Genomic DNA, 25,601 nt, shown 5'->3' with positions numbered 1-25,601 from the left:
AGTGGTACTCACTGAGCATTTACTGTGTGCAGACCATGCTACCAGATGCTTGGAAAAATTTCTCTTTGCTAGAGATAGTGATTTCCTCCATAGGTAAACTCTCATTACGTTTCCTGAGATTACTGAATTAAGATTTAATTTCATCTTGAAACTTGGCTTTAAACAACAGTTTATTAATTAAACATGACAAAAATATTATGTTCTGTACTAAAATAGGTGGAATAAAGCCAGCCAAAAGCTCATTGAGAGAAGTGGGGTGAATAACAGAGAAGTATTCACAGACTTAGCTGTGGTGTTACAGACTTTTTTTTTCTCTTTTGAATGACAGTAAATGCAGCTAAAAAAATGCATTTCTTTGAACTTTTAAAGAGCCATATGAAATTTGTTTTCCTTTCTACGTCATCCAGCCTTAATCAAAATAACAGGGAAAAAACATACCCAATGAATATTTTACTACTGTTCTTGTTGTTATTTGAGAAGTGTTTTGTAGATAAATGTCACTGGTGAAAGAACAAATACTGTCCATCCTGAGCTCCCTGGGCGAGCTGTACTACTGCCAGTACGACCAGCTCTGGTGATGAAATTAGCCCAAGAGATCAAAGTCATTCTTTTCATAATCAAAACTGTAAAAAGGATCACAAAGCTCAATAAAAATCTGTTGGTTCAAATTATTCAAAGGGAGCCAAAAATTCTAAAGGTGAACATCACCAAGTTTAATTTCACCAAATCCCCAGAAGAAATTTGGTGAAACTACATGATTGTGGAGATTCTGGGATGTGCTGGAGGAGGAGATTGCCACCACGTTTTAGACCAAAAGGTCTTTCTGGTCCACTTAAACATTCACCATAAGCATTCTCCCCAGAGAGTGAACTCTTTGATCAGGGGGTCAACTTGAGTTTAAGTTGAAGGTGCCCTTCCTGAACCATCCAATTAATCAGTGGCATTTATTGACTGCCTAACTGTGTTCAGAGCACTGTATCAAGTGCTTGAAAGAGGATAATAATAATAATAATAATAGTATTTGTTAAGCATTTACTATGTTCCAGGCACTCTACTAACCACTGGAGTGGTTACAAGCAAGTCAGATTGGACACAGTCACTGTCCCATGTGTGGCTCACAGTCTCAATCCCTATTTTACAGCTGAGGTAACTGAGGCCAGGAAAAGTGAAGTTAGTTGCCCAAGGCCACACAGCAGAAAAGTAGTGGAGCAGAGATTAGAACGCATGACCTTCTGACTCCCAGACCTGTGTTCTATCCACTATTAATAAAAAAAGTAATGGATATGATAAATTATGGCCATGATAAATTGCATATATGATATAAATCTGTAAAAGTATAAATCTAATTCCTTTGCCTCTTAGCAATTCCTGCAATTGTTAAATTTCTTGTAGTATGTTATCATACATTACAAAGTTCTGTTCCTTGCAAGATTGAGCTCAGTTGTCCACAGTTGGGTGGGCCTTGGAAGAGACCCATCCCCTCGGCTTCCTGACTATTTGGATTGTCCACGTAGTTAGAAATAGGACTGAAGTGCGCACTCTGCTTTCCGAGGCCCCATTCTCTGATTTTGAGGGGTGGTCAACTTGAGGTGAGTGGAATGCCTTTGCACCTTGGAATCGGAGGGAAGCCTGCTGACTTGGGATGGTGGCGGAGGGGGGGGGAGGAAGAGGATAGAAATAGCTCCCTCCAACTCAAGAAAAAGACACTCCAGAAGCATTGCAGCAATAGGCAGAAAATTAGAAACGGGCAATCCCTCTATAACATGGCAAGACTGTTATCCTGTCCCTCTGGATGGAGAGAATACGCTAAGATGTTGCATGCACTTGGAGAGGGTCAAGGTGCAAGCACTACTATGTGATCTCTCTTTAATATGAGCGTCTTCAGGAGTGGTACCCTGAAGAGAAGGTGAAATGAGTGTGTACTCTTTTCTAGCAAAATGGAATTTACAGAATGCTCTAACCTGCATTGAATTGCTCTTGTGGTTGTTACTGGAACACTTGGTCACTCCAAGTTCTTGATGCAAAGTGTCTTGGATGAGGGTCTGAAGAAAGTCTCATCCAGTCTATAATTGACCCAGATTGTGATGTTGCCTTTAATCTTTCACTTGGAACCACTGCTTTTGTTTCTTAAGCCTATGTTGCTATCTTTGATGTGCAAATGAAGAGGCTTTGCAAAAACAGACCTGCCCACCAATTTTCTGAATTGAGCTGGTAATCTATTGAAGGCATATTTATAAACTTCAAAGACTTGAATATATTTTAAGGAAAACATTGACTCTTGCTGTACATGTATTCTTACTTGTGTTGCACCTTTACTGAGTGTGTTTTTATTTGTCCTTCTCTCTTCCGGAGCTGAGGGGAAATGATCTGAAGGGGCCACGTCCTAGCTGTTAATTTTTCAGAAAAATTGCTAAAGGCTGGCTGCTCTACATTGTGTGACTGACCTCATTTCTCAGGTCTTCTCTCTGAGTTTTGGGGGCTTTTTCTTTTTAAAAAAAAATAAGGGAGACATTTGCCTGGACATTTATATTCTGCCCATACCTAATTCCAGTAAAGGTCAGCCTTTCCATAAAAAAGGATACGAAGTAGTTCAGAAAATGATGAAACAGATGAAGACTAAAAAACACAAAATGCATAAATATAAAGGTCATTTTCACTATCTTGGCCTCCCAAAAATGAGATGAATTCATCTGACTTGCCACTTTAAATGGATTTAGAATCTTCTGAATGCAACTATTTCAAATTTTGCTTTTGTTTTTATTCCTAATATAAAGTTGTCCCATTCTGAGTGTGGTATATGGGGAAGCCTGATCTGGATTCTCAGGAGAGTCACAGTGCACATGTGCTTTAATCTGCCTGGTGTTAATCATTTTCCCCAATTTGAAAACTAAGCGGATGACATTTTGTTGTTCCACAAAAGCTATTCTTTTCTTCTTTGAAATCTATTGAAATTTTGAGAATAGATGATCCATACTTGTTGGGTACTGTCGAAACAAAAATAATTTACAATCTACCCAAGCTCTTTCCATCCTTACTGTTTCTCAAACTTAGATCTAGGGGATGTTTTAAGGGTCGTGTGGACTAAAGCAGGTTGAACAATGTGTTCGGGTGGATTTTTCAGTCTCTTCACCCACAGACTCACCCACAAGGATAAAACCTTCCTATGAGATTGTCATATATTTGGCAGGGGGGAGTGTATAATCAATGGTACTCACTGAATACTTGGTATCTCCAGAGCACTGTGCTCAGTGCTTGAGAGAGTACAACAGAGTTAGCAGACATGTTTCCTGCCCATAATGAGTTTACAGTCCAGAGGGACAGACACTAATGTGAATAGATAATCTATAATATGTAATTTAAGGATATGCATGTTTGTGCCTTGGGGGGTGGAGTGAATATCACATTTCCAAAGGTCACAGATCCAAGTGCATAGATAACACAGAAGGGAGAGCAAGCTGGGGAAAAGAGGGCTTAATTAGGGAAGGCCTCTTGGAAAGGATGTGACCTTGAAGGTGGAGAGAGTGATGGTCTGGTGTATTTGAAGCGGGAGAGAATTCCAGGTTAGAGGGAGGTTGTGGGAAAGGGGTTTGGCAGTAAGATAGTTGAGATGAGTGAGTAGGTATAAGCAAATCTCTTGGTGCACTATTAATTTTCTTTCCCTGACTGCCATTCCAGTAATTCATACTGTTGTGCAGAATACCAGACGTTAGCTTCCCATGATCCCCTTACTCATCTGTCCCAGCTAGACTCTCTAGACCTGGTCACAGCATGGGAGAGATTAGGTGTTCATTTTTTAACAAGCTGGAAGGTGTGGGGGGGAGGAGTGGTGGTGGTGGTGGTGTGTATGTGTGTGTGTGTGTGTGTGTGTGTGTGTGTGTGTGTGTGTGTGTGTGTGCACGCGCGCATTCACATACACTGGAGAAAACTAGAAGTCAATAAAACATGAGACTCACCATTCTCATTGAATGAATGAATGAATTTGTCATTACCCCTGGGACGGTTTTTCATCAAACCTTTTTGACAATCATGGCTACCTAGGGAAAGAACTTCAAATGAATTACATAAAATTATCCTGGAAACATAACCTGGACACATAAATCAATTAGTTTTCACACTTTTCAAAAAAGCTCAGTGAATGGAGGGGAACTTGAATAGTACTAGTGAATAGTACTACGGCGTGATCGTATCTTCAGGTAGCAATGCCTCCACTTTCCCTGAACCTCTGAGAGTTTACCTATGATTTTTCAAGAGATTTTAAGTCCTACTTCAAGAAAATCTGGCCCGCATACCACTCAGCTCTAACACTTCTTCCCCAATTTTGATCCATTGGATAAGCTCTTTAGGAAGGCACAAGAGGTGGAATATATCCATCACGTGTGTGGAATTCAAGCATCATTCCTAGTCATCTGTAACTTGTACATCAACTTTCTAAAGAAGTGGTGGTTTGCTTTTGAAAGAGGAGACTCGACTCAAGAAGCTGTCAAAATCAAATGTGAAAATAATCCGGCAACTTGCTCAGGGCTAGAGCTTATGTCATATTCTTCCTTGAAAAGCTTTGTCTGGTGAATGTGCTCTGACATATGTCCCCGTATCATGTTTATGTAGTGCAGCTTTATTTACATTGAAATGGGCTGGGATAACCATGTTGCAAGTGGCCTGGACCATATCATGTAGATAAGTGTGGCTGCAAAAACCGGTGTATGTGTAATACATATTCTCTTGTGCATTGCATGCACCTAAAAGTGGATCCTTTTTGCCCTAATGTATCTGTTTCATAGAGGGCCTGCCTCTGTTTTCAAGACTGGGCCTTGTTATTCTGGTCTTTCCTTGCCTGCTATGTGAACTTGGGAAAATCACTTTACATATCTTCACCTCAGTTTCCTCATCCATAAATTAAATTGGTTGCTGAGCATTTGAACTGAATGTGGCATGATAGGCATTGGTTACAAGGCAATCTGCTTGATTCATGAAAAATGCTCCATTTGGAATTTGGATCTGGTATAATGATGGCGGTATTGGTTAAGCATTTACTGTGTGCCAAACACTGTACTAAGTGCTGGGGAAGATAAGGGATAATCAGGTAGCACATGGGGCTCATATTCTAAATAGGGAACAGTCATAATGTTGGGGACTGCTGAGAGTTTTTGTTGTTGTTTTGTTCTATTGTTTGTTCTGAGAAGCAGTGTGGCTCAGTGGAAAGAGCCCGGGCTTTGGAGTCGGAGGTCATGGCTTCACATCCCAGCTCTGCCAATTGTCAGCTGTGTGACTTTGGGCAAGTCACGTAACTTCTCTAGGCCTCAGTTACCTCATCTGTAAAATGGGGGATTAAGACTGTGAGCCCCCGTGGGACAACTTGATCACTTTGTAACCTCCCCAGCGCTTAGAACAGTGTTTTGCACATAGTAAGCACTTAATAAATGCCATTATTATTATTTTAGGACTGGGATTGTCTGAATGGATTATGCTTTATCTATTTCAGCACCTTAGTACAGTGCTTGAAAAGAGATTATTACTGTTATTATTATTATTGTTTTTTAAAGCATTAAGTCTACTCAAGGAACACAACTTCTCTCCTATTTACTTCTACCCGGAATGGTCTGCCCAAAGCCTTGGTCTCCTAGTACACTGCCCTGGCACGTTATTTATTTATTTTTTTTGGATCTCTGGGCTCATGTGTGTCCATTTTCAGGTCTTCAGCAACTTTTTGGGTACCTTATTTTCTTCCATTTTCCACGTGCCTCATGTCTCCCAGCCAAGGCAGTAGTTTCTGTAAGGTCTGTGTTGGTCCTGGGGTGCTGTCAACTCACTAACTGTGTGGCACAGCTCCCAGTAACACTGCTGGTAACTTGTCCTACAGAGGCTGGATGTGTGTCCTCAGGTAAGGCCAGGCCTCCAAGCTAAATAGAAGTAGCGTAGCTCAGGGGAAAGAGCACAGGCTTGGGAGTCAGAGGTCATGGGTTTTAATCCCGGCTCCGCTTGGCTGTGTGACTTGGGGCCAGTCACTTAACATCTCTGTGCCTGTTACCTCATCTGTAAAATGGGGATTAAGATTGTGAGCCCCACGTGGGACCCCCTGATCACCTTGTATCCCCCCCCCCAGTGCTTAGAACAGTGCTTTGCACATAGTAGGCACTTAACAAATACCATTACTATTATTAAATAGGTAGTTGGATTTGATTAGAACTTGAAAAATTCAATTTGGTATGGAGTTGGATGGCCTGTTGTTACCACACTATGCTAATCTACCCAAAGCCATGCTGATTTTCTCATTCTGTTTCCATTTTTTGTCTGTCTGTGTTTTGTTATTCAATGTACTGATTGGGTAGCAGAATTTGGAGTCAGCCTTGAGTTTTGTGAAGTGATTGAACATGTTTCCTTGTGTGAAGGGCTAGCAACTTCAATTTTCTTCATTCTGATTGTCTTTCCCTGACACTGAAAAATCTACAAAGTGACTCTTAACCTTTTGCATGTTCTCTTATGACTTTCTGAAGTACCCAATTCAGTATTTAGTTACAGGAAGACTGTTTCAGGCCTTGCGATAGCACTCAGAGTTTCCTGGTGGATCAGAGTTAAAATGGGCATTTAGAAAATAACTTGTTCTAAGGATGGAGATAATAATAATGGTGGTGACGATGATGATACTTGTTAAGCACTGGGTGCCAAGCATTGTTATAAGCACAGGGGTAGATAGAATTTAATCAGGTTGGACATAGTCCCTGCTCAACATGGGACTCAGTCTAAGTAGGAGGGAGTAGGATTTAATACCCATGTTACAGATGAGGGTGACTTGCCCAAGATCAAACAACTGGCATGTGGCAGAGCTGCATTTACAGCCCAGGTCCTCTGACACTGACTCCCTAATCCATGCTCTTCCCACTAGGCAACACTGCTTCTCCATTAAGATGAAGGGGAGATGATCTGAAAACTAAGGACTGTGAGCCCACGGTTGGGTAGGGACCGTCTCTATATGTTGCCAACTTGTACTTCCCAAACGCTTAGTACAGTGCTCTGCACACAGTAAGCTCTCAATAAATACAATTGAATGAATGAAAGATAGTTCCCTGGCTTTGAGGAGCAGCGAATGGGTGAAGTTCTAGGTAGAACTTTGAGATTCATAGCAATCTGGACACTATTGCCTTGGGTGTCCTCTTTAACATATGAGAAAAAACCCTCAGAGGGTTCATTGCAGGAGAGATAAAAGAAACTTAATATGTGATCATTTCAGTCACATTTTCTTGTCCTGTCATATGCCATGGAGCCGTCTTCGACCCATTAGCAATGCCATGGACATATCCCTCCAAGAACGCCCCACCTCCACCTGCAATCATTCTGGTATTGTATCTATGGAATTTTCTTGGTTAAAAATATGGAAGTGGCTTACCACTGTCTCCTTCCGTGCACTAAACCTGAGTCTCTGCCCTCGACTCTCTCCCAGGCCGCTGCTGTGTAGCACAGGTGACTTTTGACTTGTAGCGGATTGCCTTCCACTCACTATTCACTGCCCAAGCTGGGAATGGAACGGATATGCCTCAGCTTGATGCTCCTTCCTGTAGGTCTGAGACTGGTAGAGTACTGGAAACTCTCCCCGTGTGACCCTGAGAGGGGAATCATATTTTCCCACCCCCCAAAAAAATGACATCAAGAAAGACTATTCCATCACATCATTTTTCAACTTTGTGGTAAACAAAGAGATGTAAGGCCATATCATTAAGAATCATTTAATATTTATTGTTCTTTTGAAGACTCAGTGATATTTTATGGTTGTGAGAGTTGGATGAATTTGTTTTCTGATTCAGAAACGGTCTAAAAATAAACTCTGAGGTTTTTGCATTTTCTTAGGTAGTAGTAGGGATGGACTTGATTGAGGACCTACGAAAAACTAAGCAATGCACTGAACTGAGTGCTTGGGAAAGGACAACAGAAGCACATGACATGGTCTCTGCCTACAAAGAACTCGCACTCTACTGGAGGAGGCAGACCTTTAAATATTCACAATGAGCATTAGTAATAGTATTTGTATATTGCTGACTGTGCAAAGCACTGCACTAAGTGTTTCGAGAGAATGCAGGGACAGGGAAGGTTCTAAGCGCTGCAGCACATACCTGGTAATCAGGTTGGTCACGGTCCCTGTCCCTGTGGGGTTCACATTCTTAATCCCCATTTTACAGAAGAGGTAACTGAGTCACAGAGAAGTAATTTGACCAAGGTCACACGGCAGACAAGTGTCAGAGCTGGTTTGTTTTTTTTTCTGCTTCAGCTGTTTTCTGAACATTTTTTTTTTTTCATCCATGGAATCACCTCTTCCTCAGCATTTGGTTGTCAAATCCTGAGTACTGACTGGAAGCTGATTGTATTTTGAGTGGTCACCAAGATGGCTAGTTCCAGAAGTGCTTCACAAAGGTTCACTTGGAGGAAATCACTGATGGCCACAACTCCCCTTTGGTCAATTTTGGTATCCCAACATTGACCGTGGTCAACTATTGACAAAAAGAGTTATGGTTTGAATTTCCTTATTTTTTATGGAATGTCACTGCTACGTTTCAGGCACTTCACAAGCCCTGGGGTAGATACAAGCTAATCGGACTGGGCACCGTCCATATACCATATGCAGCTCACAGTCTTAATTATCATGTTATAGATGAGGGAACTGAGGAACAGAGAAGTTCAGTGACTTGCCCCAGGTCACACAGCAGGCCAAGCCAGAGCAAGGATTAGCACTCAGATCCTCTGACTCCCATGCACATGCTCTAGCTTCTAGGCTACGCTTCTCTTTACTACAACTGTCTTGCTCATGCAAGGGAAATTGGGAGATTAAAATACATGCCGAACTCAAAACCCTTTGCTGTAGATTTAATCTCCACTATGGTATGATCAAAGAGGAATCTTAGCAATGCGTCAAAACATCCAGATCTCAGGCACAAAGCCAAGTCAAATGTAATCGTTTTCATCCTTGTATGTAGTTGTTTTCAACCTGTTTCTTCCAAATACAATGCATCTGCCACAGAGCTATCTTTCACTTGTCAGCTCAGAACTTCAAAAAGGAGTCCCTAAGCTTGAAATGACATTTGACAAGTCTATATAAATAAACTGCTCTGGTTCTTTAAGACCTACACTCAACTACCCAGTATCTTGCCGTCAAACTATTGTTTCACTGTGGAAATGGAATCTGTAGGAAGAAAGTGCTTTTCAGTGAATGAGTAACTGTTCACAGTATTGCAAAGGGGTGATTAAACAGAATTTACCTCATCATTAAAATATCTGCAGGCATAGGATTCAGATCAAAACACTGCTACAGTGAGCAAGCTGTATTTTTCAAAACACCCTTGTTCACAAAAACTTATGTATGTCAGCCACTGTTTCAATGGTAAACACGGTTTTAAGGAGAGGATGGTTATGAAGTAGTATTTGGGGGGAGTTAGGCACCATCTGTATTGCTTGCAAATCCAAAGCTCTGTGTCCATTGTTCGGCATTTTACAGCGAGCTCACTTGTAACTGCTTACACTTCACTGTTTCCAATGAACATATGGTAACAGTGAACCTTAAATACATAATGTTATTTCCCTATTCGTTGCTAATGAAGTGACACAGTGTTCTTGATAGACTGGCATGATGTGATTGTTAGAGCACCACGTCCCCCTGTTCTTGCATAATGTTTTACTCAAATTCTGCATTAGGGTTTGGCAGGAATGAAGGTAAATTGCCTTTAATGGAGTATATACTGTGTGCAGAACCCTTCTCTAAGCACTAAACTTGCCCTTGAGCTTGCAGTCTCCCTAGACTGTAAGCTCATTGTGGGCAGGGAATGTGTCTGTTGATTGTTGTATTGTACTCTCCCAAACACTTAGTACAGTGCTCTGCACAGAGTAAGCACTCAATAAATATGATTGAATGAATGGTTGACATCTAGCAGAGGGAATAGGGGCTCTACTGCAGGGGTAGCTCTGCATCTCTCTACTTTTTTGCTTAGCTTATTGAAGTGACATCCTTGGAAATAGAATCAGCCACACTGAATGATAGACACAAAAGAATAGGAAGAATTCTGAGTGATCACAGAAATATCTGCATTCTTTGATGGGAAAGGAAGTTATGAGGCAACCTGGGCAGTAGAAGGGAAAAATCCACATGGGTCAGATTATCTGAACCTCGATAAGACCCAGTCCTAGGACTTATGGTGAGCTCCGAGCTCACATTCAGAAAAATCCTGAGTCCCTTGAACAAACTCCACACTTATTCTGATTTTGACATTTTTCTGAAAGGAAGGACCCTTTGAGGTTGTGGGCAGCAGTGTTCCTCACTTGAGAGCCCTGAAGTCTAAGGGCAAACATTTTCCCAATCATTTCAGAAACTTCTGGAGCCCTGGGAAGTTTCCTAGAGAGGCCTATCCATTCAATTCAATTCAATCACATTACTTCAGTGCTTACAGTGTACAGATAACTGTACGAAGCACTTGGGAGAATGTAATGCAATAATAAGCAAACATATTCCCTGCCCACAATGAGCTTACAGTCTAGAAGGGGAGACAGACATTAATAAGAATAAATGAATTACAGATATGTGCTTAGGTGTTGGGCTGGGATTGGGGATGAATAAAAGGAACAAGTCAGGGTGACATAGAAGGGAATGGGAGAAGAGGATAGGGGTACTAAGTCAGGGAAGGCCTTTTGGAAGAGATGTACCTCCAGTAAAGCTTTGAAGTGACGGAGAGTAATTGTCTGTCATATTTGAGAAAGGAGGGCATTCCAGGCCAGAGGTAGGATGTGGGCAAGGGGTTGGTGGTGAGATAGATGAGATTGAGGTGCAGTGAGAAGGCTAGCACTAGAGAAGGAAAGTGTGCAGGCTGGATTTTAGAAGGAGAGAAGTGTGGTGAGGTAGAAAGGGGCTGGGTGATTAACTGCTTTAAATCCAATGGTGAAGAGTTTTTGTTGGATATGAATGTGGATGGGAAACCACTATAGTTTTTTGAGGAATAGGGAAACATGTCTTGAATGGTTTTGTAGAAAAATGATCCATGCAGCAGAGTGAAATATTGGCAGGAGTGGGGAGAGACAGGAGGCTTGGAGGTCAGCAAAGAGGCTGATAAAGTGATCAAGGCAGGAGACGATAAGTGATTATATTAACATGGGGTAGCAGTTGGGATGGGGAGGAAAGACTATATTCTAAACGATGTTGTGAAGGTACAACTGCCAGAATTTAGTGATGGATTAAATATGCGTGTTGAGTGAACGAGAGGAGTAGAGGATAATGCCAAGATTATGGGCTTTTGAGATAAAGATGGGATGGTGGGATGATCTAAAGCAATGGGAAAATCATGGGGAGGACAGGGTTTGGGAGGGAAGATGACTTCTGTTTTGGACATGTTAAACTTGAGGTGACAGGAGGATGTCCAAGTAAAAATGTCTTGAAGGCAGGAGAGAATGCAAACTGCAGAGAAGGGGAGAGAGATCGGTGCTGGAGATGTAGATTTGGATGTCTTCTGCATAGAGGTGGTAGTTTAAGCCAAGGGAGTGAATGAGTTCTCCAAGGGAGTGGGTGTAGGTGGAGAATAGAAAGGGACCCAGAACTGAACCTTGAGGGACCCTCACAATTAGGGGGTGGGAGGCAGAGGAGGAGCCCACAAAGGAGACTGAGAATGAACAGCCAGAGAGATGAGGAAAACCAGGAGAGGACAGTATCAGTGAAGCCAAGGTTGGAAAATGTTTCCAGTAGAAGGGGGTGGTTGATAGTGTTGAAGGCAGCTGAGAGGTCGAGGAGGATCAGGATGGAGTTGAGGCTGTTGGATTTGGCAAGAAGGAGATCATTGATGACCTTTGAAAGGATGGTTTCTGTGGAGTGAAGGGGATGTGGAGTTAAGCGCTTAGTACAGTGCTCTGCACACAGTAAGCGCTCAATAAATATGATTGATTGATGGAAGCCAGATCTTTGGGGGTCAAGGAGAGAATTGGAGGAGATGAATTTGAGACAGAGGGTGTAGACAACTCACTCAAGGAGTTTAGAAAGGAATGATAGGAGGGAGATGGGGTCATAGGGAGCAGAGGGATCCAGGGAGGTTTTTTTAGGAAAAGGGAGGCCTGGGAATATTTGAAAGCAGTGGGGAAGAATCATTTGGAGAGCAAACAGTTGAAGATGGCTATTAAGAAGTGAAGAAAGGAAGGGACAAGTGTTTTGATAAGGTGTGAAGAAATGGAGACTGATGCACATGAGGTGGGATGGATTTTGAGAGAAGGCAGGAGATCTAGAGATACTCCTGGGAAAGATGGGAGAGTTGAAGAGGGGGCAGAAGTGAGCAGGAACTGAGGAGGTGCAAGGGAGATTTTAGGGAAATCACACCAAATAGTGTCAATTTTCTTAGTGAAGTAGGTCACTGGGGACAAGGAATGGGTGAGGCAGGGAAGAAGGGGCCTGAGGAGGAAGGCCTTGGAACCAACAGCCCACAGCAACTGAAGCAGAGAGAAACTGAGTGGTGAAAATAAAAATCCTGGGCATAAGAACATCATACTGGAACCAGATGTGGATCAGGCCAGCCGAAAAGCAGACTCTCTGGTGGCAATAATAATAATGATGATGATGACATTTATTAAGTGCTTACTATGTGCAAAGCACTGTTCTAAGCGCTGGGGAGGTTACAGGTTGATCAGGTTGTCCCACATGGGGCTCACAGTCTTAATCCCCATTTTACAGATGAGGTAACTGAGGCACAAAGAAGTTAATGCCTTGCCCAAATTCACACGGCTGACAATTTGCATAGGTGGGATTTGAACCCATGACCTCTGACTCCAAAGCCCATGCTCTTTCCACTGAGCCACGCTGCTTCTCGTATGCCTGGCCACCCTATCGACTAGGTAGACCTGGCCTAATTTGATCAATTTGTTGAGTTAGATGGGTATTTTTTTCTAACCTGCTGCTTTAAAGAAACAGGCAATTTAAATATTTGGAAAAAATGGATTTATACTTTTATTAGATGCAGTGTACAAAAATCTATTCCTTTCTTTCATTAATCAAAATTCCCGCTCTAACAGTATGATTTGTGACTACACCAAGCAATTATCTGGGTGAGTCAGATCCCAAAGTGGCCTCTAGTCCCATTTTTGGATCTGGGTATTTTAGGCCAGAAACATACTTTCACTTGAATGAGAGCAAATGAAAGGCTAGTGTATTTTGGGGTGGGAATTATCTAGCCTAATTGTCCATGATATTCATGTCTCTGGCTTTCCTCTTTGATTTTTGCACACAGAGCACAGAGGAGATTAAGCAAGTCCTTCAAACAAAAGCATGGAAGAAAAAGATCTGAAACCCAAGGAGAAATCAGGCAGGTAAGTGGTTTTGAAATATAAGATTTTCTTGTATTCATGTTTGCTAAAAAATACTGTATTTACTCACCTAATTTTCTTCACTTTGTAATCACCCCACCCTGACTTGTGAAGGGAAAACTTGATGACTAAATTTTACTATAACCAGTGATAACAATGAATGTCAGAGAAGCTCGAGAATGCAACAGTGTGAGAGGGGAAAAAATGAATTCCCTAGGTGCCTATTGTAATGAAAGGCTTTGAGGATGCAGTTCTGTTAGAAAAATGTGCAAAAATGAGACGTTCAGGCAAGTAAATACTGTATGTACAAAGTATTCTAACTATGAGGATAAGTAGCGATCTCCATTTCTCTCTTTACCTTCTAAGGGTATTGTACAAGACATTCAGAAAGGAAGGTACTGACCCGAGAGGGGTGTTAAGCCTGTACTTCTGTATCTACATTTTATAAGTTAACAATGAAAAGCATTTGCTAGGGAGAAATAACTTAAACAATCAAGAACTTTAGTGGGTGGTAGAAAATAAAATATGAACAAGTAGAGAATCAATCAAACCAAAGTTTTCTGTCAAACTGAGGGGGTTGGGAAAGTCTCCTTGAATATAATTGCATATTATTGGAAATGGGAAATGACAGAAATATATTTTCAATTATTCTAAAAGTCCTGAGAAATATCGGTAATTTGGGTGTATTGTTTGTATTTTCTTTTTCCACTTTTGCTTTTAATGTTTTGCTAGCCATTAAATAAACAGCTTTCAGTGCCTTAGTAACCTTAAGGGCAAGGAGAGAAGCTTCAAATGGTATCTTAAAAAAAAAACCAATAGTTTCTGTAGGTGCATTAATCAACTTGCCCCTCTCCTTCCTCAGCCCTGAAACTCCCTCCTGCTTCATATTTGACAGACCACCACTCTTCCAACCTTCGAAGGCTTATTAAAATCACATCTCCTCTAAGAAGCCTTCCCCGTCTGAGCCTTCATTTCCTCTAGAGCTTCTCGATTCTGCATCACCTTAGTACTAGGATCCATGACCTGTAAGCCCGTGATATCACTCCACTGTCAGTCTCATGGGATTCGTACCCATCTAGTTGTCCTTGGTATTTGAAGAGTATACCACTGAAAAAGAGATTTACCTATGAGTGTTCATGTGGCTGATAATTCCACAGCAGGTTCCGTCTACTCGGCCACATGATGCACACGAAAAGGCTTTCCCTTTGTCATAGTGTTTGCAGCATCTGGTGTGGTTTTCTCTCTTGCCTCCTGACACTTGCTCTTACAAAGCTTTTGCTCAAATACCCACTTCCTTCTTGATAACTGCATGCTGTGCTGATCAAGTCTCACCAATTGGCTTGCGATTTCCGGCGAGAATTCAGTGTTGTCTGATGCTTGTTTTACCCTGTCCTTAAAATGTTTCCTCTTCCCTCCTAGCTTTGGGGTTCCCAAATTCAGAATGCAATAGTCAGTTGGGTATCTTGCTGCTGCTTATTTTCTTCATGTGATAATAGTAATAATAATGGCATCTGTTAAGTGCTTACTATGTGTAAAGCACTGTTCTAAGTGCTGGGGAGGATACAAGGTGTTCAGGTTGTCCCAAGTGGGGCTCCCGGTCTTAATCCCCATTTTACAGAAGAGGTAATTGAGGCAAAGGAAAGTTAAGTGACTTGCCCAAAGTCACACAGCTGACAACTGGCAGAGCTGGGATTTGAACCCATGATATCCGACTCCCAAGCCCGTGTTCTTTCCACTGAGCCACACGGCTTCTCTATGTGCCACCCAACATAGCTCAGTCAGGGAGCATCGCTTCTATGCTGGGAAGCTGACTAAAATCCAGATGTTCATGGTTCATTATCTTGTTTTGCCATTTGGAAGTATGGAACTTCTCAGGGAGGTGGATGGGGCACGTGAGAGTCCTGCCCACACGCATGCCTTGCCTGTTCCATCAACACTGTCAAAACCAATACTCAAATCAAATGGCAAGAGTCTTTCAGAGGCAAGGGACTGAATTTGAACACCTGTATCCAGGTCTCTTGTTGCATCCTCTAGGGTGGCTGCATAGAATAAGTGGAGCAGGACCCAGGGCCACTACTCATCCCTGGTTTATTCCATTGGCAACTGTGGGTGGCTCAGACAGGCACCCTCAACTCCAACCCAACCAAACGGGCAGGCATGAAGTAGGCTCGTGTGTATGTGGGCAATTATTTAACTTTACCACTCTCGCCAATATTTTTATGCTTGTCTTTCTAGTTGCGTAAGTTCTTTGTGGACAAGAAACGTGTCTTTCTCTGTTCCAAAGCCCCAGGACTGAGCACTGTACTAAGTGCACTAATGAATTCTATTACTCCTATGAAAAAGGACAAGCCATATTAACAATTAGGTCCTCAGTCCTCCCCCTGCTGCTTCTAACAGGAATGGAATATGTCAGGATGAAATTACTGAATAAATAATTGAATATGCAAGTTGATATTGATATGGCAGGTTTGGCATTGATTTGCACTAAGGCTGTATCTGTGGACACACAGTCCAGAAAGATATTGTGGTTTGAAAGCAAGGAAGTCCCAAAGAACTATCATCTGGTAATGGTAAGGTACTTAGAATTCAGGGCTTCCATCTACTCATGAATACAAGAATAATAACTTTAATATACAGGTAGGCCGATGGCATGCCTTTCATTCCCTTGAGGAGCGGCTGAACTTCCTATTCAAGTTAAAAATTGTCTCGGAATATTAACTTCATTTCACAATGAGTGTGCGATACTATCTGTCACAGAAAAGGACACAGAGGAGTTTGGTCTTCCCTCAGTGGCCAGGAGGGAATATTCTCAAACCCTCCACTTTGCTCAAGTCAGGATATTAAATGTTCAGGTTAATAGCCGTTTCCCCCCTACACCCAATGCTACATCGCAAGTGAGGAAAAATAGCCCTACTTGATCCAGCTCCCTGAAGTTAAATCCCTCGGTAGACTGCAAGCTGTTTGTGGGCAGAGAACATGTCTACCAACTCTGTTGTAGGGTACTTTCCCAAGGATTTAGTTCAGTGCTCTGGAGTGGATATGTGGGATTTGGCTAAAGTCGGCTCATTAATAACTGAATGAAGCAGAATCAGTGTGGCCTGGGCCTCAGAGGACCTGAGTTGTAATCACAGCTCCTTCACGTACCTGTTGTGTGACCTTGGGCAAGTCACTTAACTTCTCTGTGCCTGTTACATTGTAAAATGGGGATTAAGGCTGAGATGAGAACCCTATGTGGGGCATGGACTATACCTAACCATATTCTCATTTCTGCTCCCAGTACTTCGTATTTTGCCTGGCCTATAGAAAACATTTAATAAATACCATAAAAATGATTTATGTTCACAAACTCTCTCTATTTTTTCCTTAGTTATGTCTCAACAATAGTCTATTCTACCACTTCCTCCTACTCTTCCCTTCTCATTCTTTATCATCTATCAGCGTTCATTGGTGCACCAAGTTTTATTGCCAGTCTCCCTTGCAAAACAATTTATGAAATATCCTTTCTTTGCTTCAGGTTTTTTTTAAAAAATTCTGAGCCAACTTGTGTACATCTATCTCTTTTATTCTTTATGAAATCAATTCCATCACGCTTAGGCATTTTTGTTGTCTAGACTTCTCCCATTTCATTGCATTTTGTTTTCCAGTAACCTATTATGTAACTTCTTCACCTGAGTTGTTTTGCAAGCTTTGTAAAGTCTATATGTACACTAGTGCAGTGTTGTTAACAGAGATTTGGAAGTTTTATTAAGATTTTCTGGCATTTGCTAATTTGGGGAATGAATTAATACTGAGGAATTTAGGATTTAGAAATACCACAATTATGAGAAGACCGTCACTTCACTTACTATAATAATCTGTGTGGATCAGAAAACAAAATGGTGACAGTCCCTTTACATTTATTTGTTATCAAATGTGCTTCAGATACTTCTGAGTGATAAATAAAACTCCACATAATATTTAAGAACAGTTCTCATAATCCCTAAGTTTGTTTGCTGGTATGAAGTTTAATACTTTGAGGTGATGGCTACATTAGTATTCACACATCTAAAGGGTGCCTGTTACATAACAGCAACACTGATGGTCTATCCAGTACAGCAGACTTTATCAGATGGTGGTGATGAGATGTTTGGAGAAAATGTGTGATAATTGCCATTCTTGAAAGCCTTCCTAATGCATAGGATGTCACAACTAATATCCCCAGTTTACCCTTTTTCACCCCAAATTTTCTCTGCAGTGACCTCTTTGGACTGCCCATCCATTTTTTGTTGTTGTTGTTGTTGTTTGTTTTCAAACCTCTCTTGAATTCACTAATACTCTGATGGGCTCACACCAACCAGAAGTTCTGCAATCTTCCCATTAGTTTTGATCTGTACTGTCAAGTGGCTAGCAGTTTGATCCCAGGGATATGTTTACACGTAGTCATCCACTGAGTCAAAAACACCACCAGAAATCAGTATAATCTGATCCAGTTCCTCTGATCCGCTAAGGTAGAGATAAGCAAATCAGAGCCATCAAAGTTGCTCAGTATCTCCCCATTTTACAAATGAAGTAATTGACATAGAGAAATGAGGTGACCTACCCCAGCAGGTTGGCAAAGGTGCTGAGACCAGTATCTATCAATCACTGGTCTTTACTGAGCACTTAGGGTGTGCATTGTACTAAGAGCTTGGGAGAGTACAGTGCAGCAGAGATGATAGACACATTCCCTGTCCACAAGGAGATTATAGACTAGAGACTCCTGGCTTCTTGTCCCATGCTCTTCCCAACACCCACACTGCTTCAAAATCCCAGTGACTGTTGCACACCTTGGACAAATACTGCAATAATGCACTAAATGTCTCCCCAGTGATGGAGAAGTGAATGGTCAGCTCATGGTGCGAAGCAGAGTGGCCTAGTGGATAGAACACCAACCTGGGTGTCAGAAGGACCCGTTTCTACTTCTGGCTCTGCCACATTTTTTTTTCCCCATGGCATTTAAGAGTTTAAAATGTGCCCAGCACTGTACTAAGTACTTGGATAGATATAAGATAGTTGGGTGGGTTGGACTCAGGCAGTGTCCCTCATGGGGCTCGCGGTTTTCATCCCCATTTTACAGATGAGGCAACTGAGGCACCTGAGAAGTAAAGTGACTTGCCCACCGTCACACAGCTGACAAGTGGTGGAGCCAGGATTAGAACCAGGTCCTTCTGTCTCCAAGGCCCTTGCTCAATCCTTTAGGCCATGCTGCTTCTCTTCTGCTGTGTAACCATGAGCAAGTCCCTTAAATTATCTGTGCCTCAGTTACCTCACCTGTAAAATCGGGATGAGCCCCACATAAAACATGGACTGTGTCCAACCGGATTAGCTTGTATCTGCCCCAGTCTATAGTGCTTGGAACAATACTAAGTATTCAAAAATACCATTAAAATAATTGGAAAAAAAGGCCTAATTGACCACTGGCTAGAAATGGGTGTATTAGGCTGTTTAAGTCCATTTATTTCCTCTGGGATGCATTTGAATTACAAGAAGATGTTGTTATACCTATTGGCTTGATAGTCATGTACCACTAATAATTAATATTAATAACTGTGGTATTTGCTAAGCACTTTGTGCCAGGCACTTTTTTAAGTGCTGGAGTAGATGGAAGATAATCAGGTTGGGCACTATCCCTGTCCCACAGAGGGCTCCCAGTCTTAATCCCTATTTTACAGATGAGGGACCTGAAGCACAGAGAAGTGAGGTGACTCGCCCGAGGCCACACAGCGGACAAATGCCCGAGTCCAGATTAGAACCCAGCTCCTTCTGACTCCGACACATGCTCCATCCACTAGGCTGTGTGGTTCTTTGAAGCTATGCTACCTATGAGATGATGATGATTAAGCACTCGGTGATAATGGGTGCTTGTCATCTGCTCCAACTCAGCTCTTAGGCTGTTGGCATTGGTATGCTCCATGCAGATGGTGCAACTGGAGCGGTGCTAGGGAACTCCAGGCCCATGGCCCAGGCGGAGAGTCACAGAGGAGAGCTTGTCCCCTCAGTGGGGCGTGGAGCTGGGAGCTGCCCCCTGAAAACTTGGAATGAGACATTTAAAGCGCTCACCCTCAATGTCATCCAAAGACTTTTTCCGAAGAAATGAGGAGGGCTCGCCAGTGAGTTTTTGCAATGAAAGAATAGAACTATTGACCCCGTTTAATAAGATGCAATGTTATTTACCAAGCCCTAAATTTGGATGAAACCTCGTTGTCAGCCCCTGGGTTGATACAAGATAATCATATCTGAAATGGCCCCTGATTCACAAGAGACTCAATCTGAGCGAGGGAGAGTGGGGATCTCACAGAATAGGAAACTGAAGCCCAGAGAAGTTAAATAATAATGATGGTATTTAAGTGCTTACTCTGTGCAAAGCACTGTTCTAAGTGCTGGTGGGGGGATGGAAGGTGATCAGGTTGTCCCACGTGGGGCTCACAGTCTTCATCCCCATTTTACAGATGAGGGAACTGAGGCCCAGAAAAGTTAAGTGACTTGCCCAAGGTCACACAGCAGACATGTGGTGGAGCCAGGATTAGAACCCACGACTTCTGACTCCCATGCCCGGGCTCTTTCACTGAGCCATGCTATTTTTTTGCTGCTTTGAGGTTAGATAATAATAATGGCATTTATTAAGCACTTACTGTGTGCAAAGCACTGTTCTAAGTGCTGGGGAGATAACAAGGTGATCAGGTGTCCCATGTGGGGCTCAGAGTCTTAATCACCATTTTACAGATGAGTTAACTGAGGCACAGAGAAGTTAAGTGATTTGCCAAAATCACACAGCTGACAATTGGCAGAACCAGGATTTGAAACCATGACCTCTGACTCCAAATAATAATAATAATGGCATTTATTAAGTGCTTACTGTGTGCAAAGCACTGTTCTAAGCTCTAGGGAAGTTACAAGGTGATCAGATTGTCCCACAGGGGGCTCACAGTCTTAATCCCCAGTTTACAGATGAGGTAACTGAGGCCCAGAAGCTAAGTGCCCAAAGTCACACAGCTGACAATTGGCAGAGCCAGGATTTGAACCCCATGACCTCTGACTCCAAAGCCCGGGCTCTTTCCACTGAGCCATTCTCTATGACTTGACCAAGGTCACACAGTGGGTCGGGGTGGGGCTGAGCCTAGAACCAGTGCCTCCTGACTCCCAATCCAATGTGCTTTCCATTAAACCAAGCTGTCTCCCTGTTATAATAAACGAAGCTCAAAAAGAGAACTGAAGAGCTAGAAATACTTGAAAAGAGATGGGGGCTTCGGAAGGAACTAAGATGCTGACAATGCCAAAAGTTTCTAGGGGTTGAAAAGTCTTAGATTGCTAGAAAAGAGAAGTAGCTCACTACTGATCTTGGCTGTGTGTGTGTGTGTGTGTGTGTGTGTGTGTTCACGCCTATTCCAGGAGGCAGCACAGGTAGATTTGTGCCTGGAACTTGCTATTGCCTTCCGTGCTGCGGTTCTGGAAAGGGCACCGAAGGGATCATTCTAATTCCTTCTCCTTGTATTATCTATTTTTCTCATTCATTCCCTTTTTTTCAAAGGCTTTAATCTGGCTCCAAAATAGCCTCATCCACAGTCAATCAGTGGTATTTATTGCCCCCTTAATGTTTACAGAACACTTGGGAGAGTACAATAGAACAGAATCGACAGACATGTTCTCGGCCCACAGAGAACTTAGTCTAATAATGATAATGATGGTATTTGTTAAGCGCTTACTATGTGCCAAGCACTGTTCTAAGCACTGGGGGGATGCAAGGTGATCAGTTTGTCCCAAGTGGAGCTCACATCCCCAGTCTTCATCCCCATTTTACAGAAGAGGGAATTGAGGCACAGAGAAGTTAAGTGACTTGCCCATAGTCATACAACTGACAAGTGGTGGAAGTGTGATTAGAACCCATGACCTCTGACTTCCAAGCCCAGGCTCTTTCCACTGAGCCATGCTGCTTCTCTTAATAAATAAAAGTCTAGAGATAACAGTCCCTGTGTTGCATTTTCCCAGATATCTGTATCAATTCTAACAGCTTTAAACAGAGATCAACATCAACCTATGTGAACTTCATGGCAGACACCAAGAGTTCCCTTTACACCATCTTCATTCAGCCCTTCCTTTCCCTTCTCCTCCCTCCCTTCTGTCAGTCAGTAGTATTTATTAAGCGCTTACTGTGTGCAGAGCACCATACTAAACACTTGGGAGAGTACAATATAAACAATAAACAGACACATTCCCTCCCCACAGCGAGTTTTCAGTCAAGAGTCTACCGTCTCCTGTAGGTTACAGTTTATAGGCCCCTTTCTCCTTGGTGTAAATTCTGCCCCAGCAAAATGCAATCAACCTTTCCTTATCTGGGAATACTCACTGAATGTCTGGATGAATGAGTTGGTGAGCAAATCCACCCCATTTATTGCCCTCTCCTCTGCAGATGGTTTTGAGTCGAGCAATCCAAATTTTCACTCAAACCTACTCTTTAAAACTGGTTTTACAGCTGAGTACGTATTCTTCATTTCTTCTCCAAAGATTCCTAGATGCTGGTTTTTAGGCCAGTGTCATGATCCCATTTAGAACAAAGGATTTTCTTGTTCGGAGAGATTATCTGCCTTTACTTTGTTTGTTCTTCACACCGATTGTTAATTTGAGTTACAGTGGACTAAAATGCTTGAAATGAATGATGAAAATTTCCTTTTTGCTAGACATGACCTTCAAGTGACACTTAGAAATGAAAATCTGAATCCAAGAGTCTTCCTGCCCACTGAATTCAGCAGTAAGATACTAAACTGAATACTGAGCACAATAATTAAAGAGCTTAGCTTTTCATGTGTCTATTTGGGTATAAGATTCAGTACTTTATTGGACATTAGAAAAATGACCAAAACTTGTCATTGTGTTTCCTAAGTGAACTAGGAATGCTTATTCAGCAGAGATGTCAACTCTTTCAAGCAGGCTTATGTCCCTTTGTTTTTCAAAGCCAACTTAATTATAGTGAAAGGGAAGGAAAAAAAAAACTTTCTAAACTATTTCTCATTGGGACTTTTACTGCTACCTCAAACATAGCTGAAGTGCATTTGAAAGTCACCCCCAAAAAGACAAAATTGCAATATATTTTAATCCATTTAACGAATGCTGATGCTGATATTTATCCATCAGGGAGGGAACACTATGCCCTGTGTGTTGAATACATTCTGAAAGATGCAGTTTCCTCTCAAGAAGATGCAAACGATGACAAATTGTAAAATAAACTATTTGTTTTCATCTGTGGAAGTCAAGTATTGAATACTTGAAAAACATGATGTGCAAGTAGCCAGTACCGGAGTGGAACGGGGAATGGAGAGAGGGGGAGGGAAGTGAGTAACATATCTAAAAGATCTTGCATAGATGTACAAGGTAGGAATGAGAGCACTGAATACTAAGCAGGGAGAGAGAAACGAAATTCGTAGTAACGGACAGGCTGCTGGCAGAGAGTTCCAGGGACACAAACAACAGATTTGTTTTCATTTTGTGGAAGTCCTTTTCTCCCTTGGCATTCTTGACTTCTCCCGCGTTGCCATGCCACTCTCTATGGTGACACGCTCTCTCCCCTCCCCCATTTTCTTTCCTAAGCTCCCCTGAAGGAGAAATACCGTGAACTTTTCAATCCGGTACTTGAGCAGTGGAGGAACAACGGCAAGATGTAATTGTGGCCCGCAAGGAGCGTTTGTTGTTGTAAAATGTACCCGATACATCAGCGTTTCTGGATGTGCTTTCTACATGCTTGTTCTAGTGAAGTCAGACAGCAGTAATTGGTTATGTAGGTCAGGGAAGATTCCTTTTCCAACAGTACAAAAGATTTCCTTTTTTTTTTCTTTCTTTCTTCTTTTTTTTTTAAAAAATGTTGATAGCCCAGTGTACTTACACTCCATATAGCCTGTATGATTCCCATAAGAATTACTGGACACAAATTAACTGCTGGACTCTCTCATGCCTTACCTCTTGCTACTTATTATGGAAGGAAGAAAAATACCGAGCATGGCACGCCTTCAAATAATTTGCTGATAGTCCTTCTCAGGACCTTCCCAAAGGACATTAGCAGTAGGATTACGAACCAAGCAAAACAAAGATGAAAACGTCTAAAGTTTCACTTTTTGTTTTCTCTTACTTGGCTGAATTTGTGTAATTTAAATCAATCAGTTGCATTTATTGAGTACTTACTGAGTACACAGCACCAGTCTAAGCATTTGGGGAAGTAAAGTACAATAGGGTTGGTAGTGGTGATTACTGCTTACAAGGAGTTCACAATCTACTGGGGGAGATGAACGACTTTTAAATAGGCAGATAAAGTAAAAAGCTTATAAAAACTGGTGATTCAATCTGCGAATGTTTTCCCAACATGCCTTTTTTTCTTAAAATCTAAAGAAAATTGCATGGCTAAAATGAAGAGTGATTAAAAAAATGTTTGTGTCTATTTAGTACCCATCTCTAATGCATCAGTTTGGAAGCAGTTAAGGTTATTTAGCACAGGTAAAGGAAAACTTTGGGAGGGAAAGGTAGAACTATCTTCAATCAGGAATGGTGTCGAACGTTTAGTTGCTATGAGAAGTGGGGGTGGGGAGGAAATAAATTACTGCCTTCTCCCATTCCAGTGATGTCTTGCTTGGTATTTGGTGGAAGCCCATTTGAATTCCTCTGAAGGGTTTCCTGACCCAAGCCATTGCACACTCTGCCAAAGTCCATTCATATTGGCTTGGCTTCCAACCAGTCAGTGGTATTTGTTAAGAGCTTACTTTGTGTAGAGCACTGCACTAAAACCTTGGGAGAGTAGAGTGCCACAGAGTTGGTAGACACAATACCTGCCCTCCAGAATTTAACAATCTACTCCAACTCTACTGCCAAAGAATTTAGGTACTAACCTACACCCACAGCATATACGTCTATATCCTTATACTCAACTGCTTCCCTTACCTGTTAATAATTTTGTCTGTAGCCCCCATTAGACTGTAAGATCCTTGAGGGTAGAGATTGTGTCTACCAGGGTTGTTAGTGCCATGCTCTGTGCACAGTGAGGCATTCAATAAATACTAGGGATCGACTCCAGCCGGGTGATCCCACCTCTCCTAGCATCAACTAGAGAAGCCAGTCTCGGACATCGTCTTGTATCTATCCCAGTGTCCAGTGCTTGGGACGCAGTAAGTGCTTAACAAATAGTACAATTATAATTTTTATTTGTTGTTATTGTCATCACCTCTGGGGAAAGGATGGTGGTGTGTGGCTCTTGGATTTTGGCAAAGGTTAATTATCTGTCTTCTCCTCTGACAGTGAGAGCCTGTTCATGTCGGAGACTTGACAGAAAAGATCAATGCAACATTGTCGCTCTGATCCTCAGTGAATGCACATATAAATTAAGCTCTGCCATAGCGAATTATTTTCTTTAGTTCAGGAATGTATCTCCTGGTTGCCTTCTGCCAAGCCAACCCTGCTGCCGCAGTTATCACCAGTGGTCTGTTACTAAATTGTATTGCTTGTGATGAGCCTCCGGTGAATCTTTTAAATGTTTTTGTCCTTGTCTGCTTCTGCTCATCCTACAGCTGCTACTTGGTATTTATCATTAGTACTCATTGAGCACCTAGTGTGTGCAGAGCTCTGTACTGACTGATTGGTTTTGATGGACCAATCACATCATTTGTATAAATGTCTGTCTCTCCCTCGGGCTGTTAGCTTGTTATGGCAGGGAACGTGTCTACCAGCTCAATGTTATTGTACTCAACTAAGCATTTAGAGCAGTGCTCCTCACACAGTAAGCACTCTGTATATATGATTGCTTGATGATCACGGTCCACAGGGAGGTTACAATCTAGAGGGATTGTTCACTTCCCATGTCCTAATATACGTAGTTCTCTTCCCTGATGTCTAGCATGGCTCAATGGAAAGAGCACGGGCTTTGGAGTCAGAGGTCATGGGTTCAAATCTTGGCTCCGCCAATTGTCAGCTTTGTGACTTTGGACAAGTCACTTAACTTCTCTGTGCCTCAGTTACCTCATCTGTAAAATGGGGATGAAGCTGTGATTCTCCATGGGGCAACCTGATCACCTTGTAACCTCCCCAGTGCTTAGAACAGTGCTTTGCACATAGTAAGCGCTCTACAAATGCCATCATTATCATTATTATTATTATTATTACAAAGTACCATACTAATCCCTGTGAAATCATTTGTTTGAGAATTAGCCGCAGTGCCTGGTTGAGGGTCTGCAATCTAAGCATAAAAGCATAAGTCCCATTAAGGGAAGATAAAACAATAAAAAACAAAAATGCATAAAAGA

This window comes from Tachyglossus aculeatus, chromosome X3 (assembly GCF_015852505.1).
Source record: "Tachyglossus aculeatus isolate mTacAcu1 chromosome X3, mTacAcu1.pri, whole genome shotgun sequence".
Classification (NCBI taxonomy): Eukaryota; Metazoa; Chordata; class Mammalia; order Monotremata; family Tachyglossidae; genus Tachyglossus; species Tachyglossus aculeatus.
The sequence above is the reverse complement of the archived record's forward strand: the minus strand, read 5'-3'. Positions refer to the sequence as shown.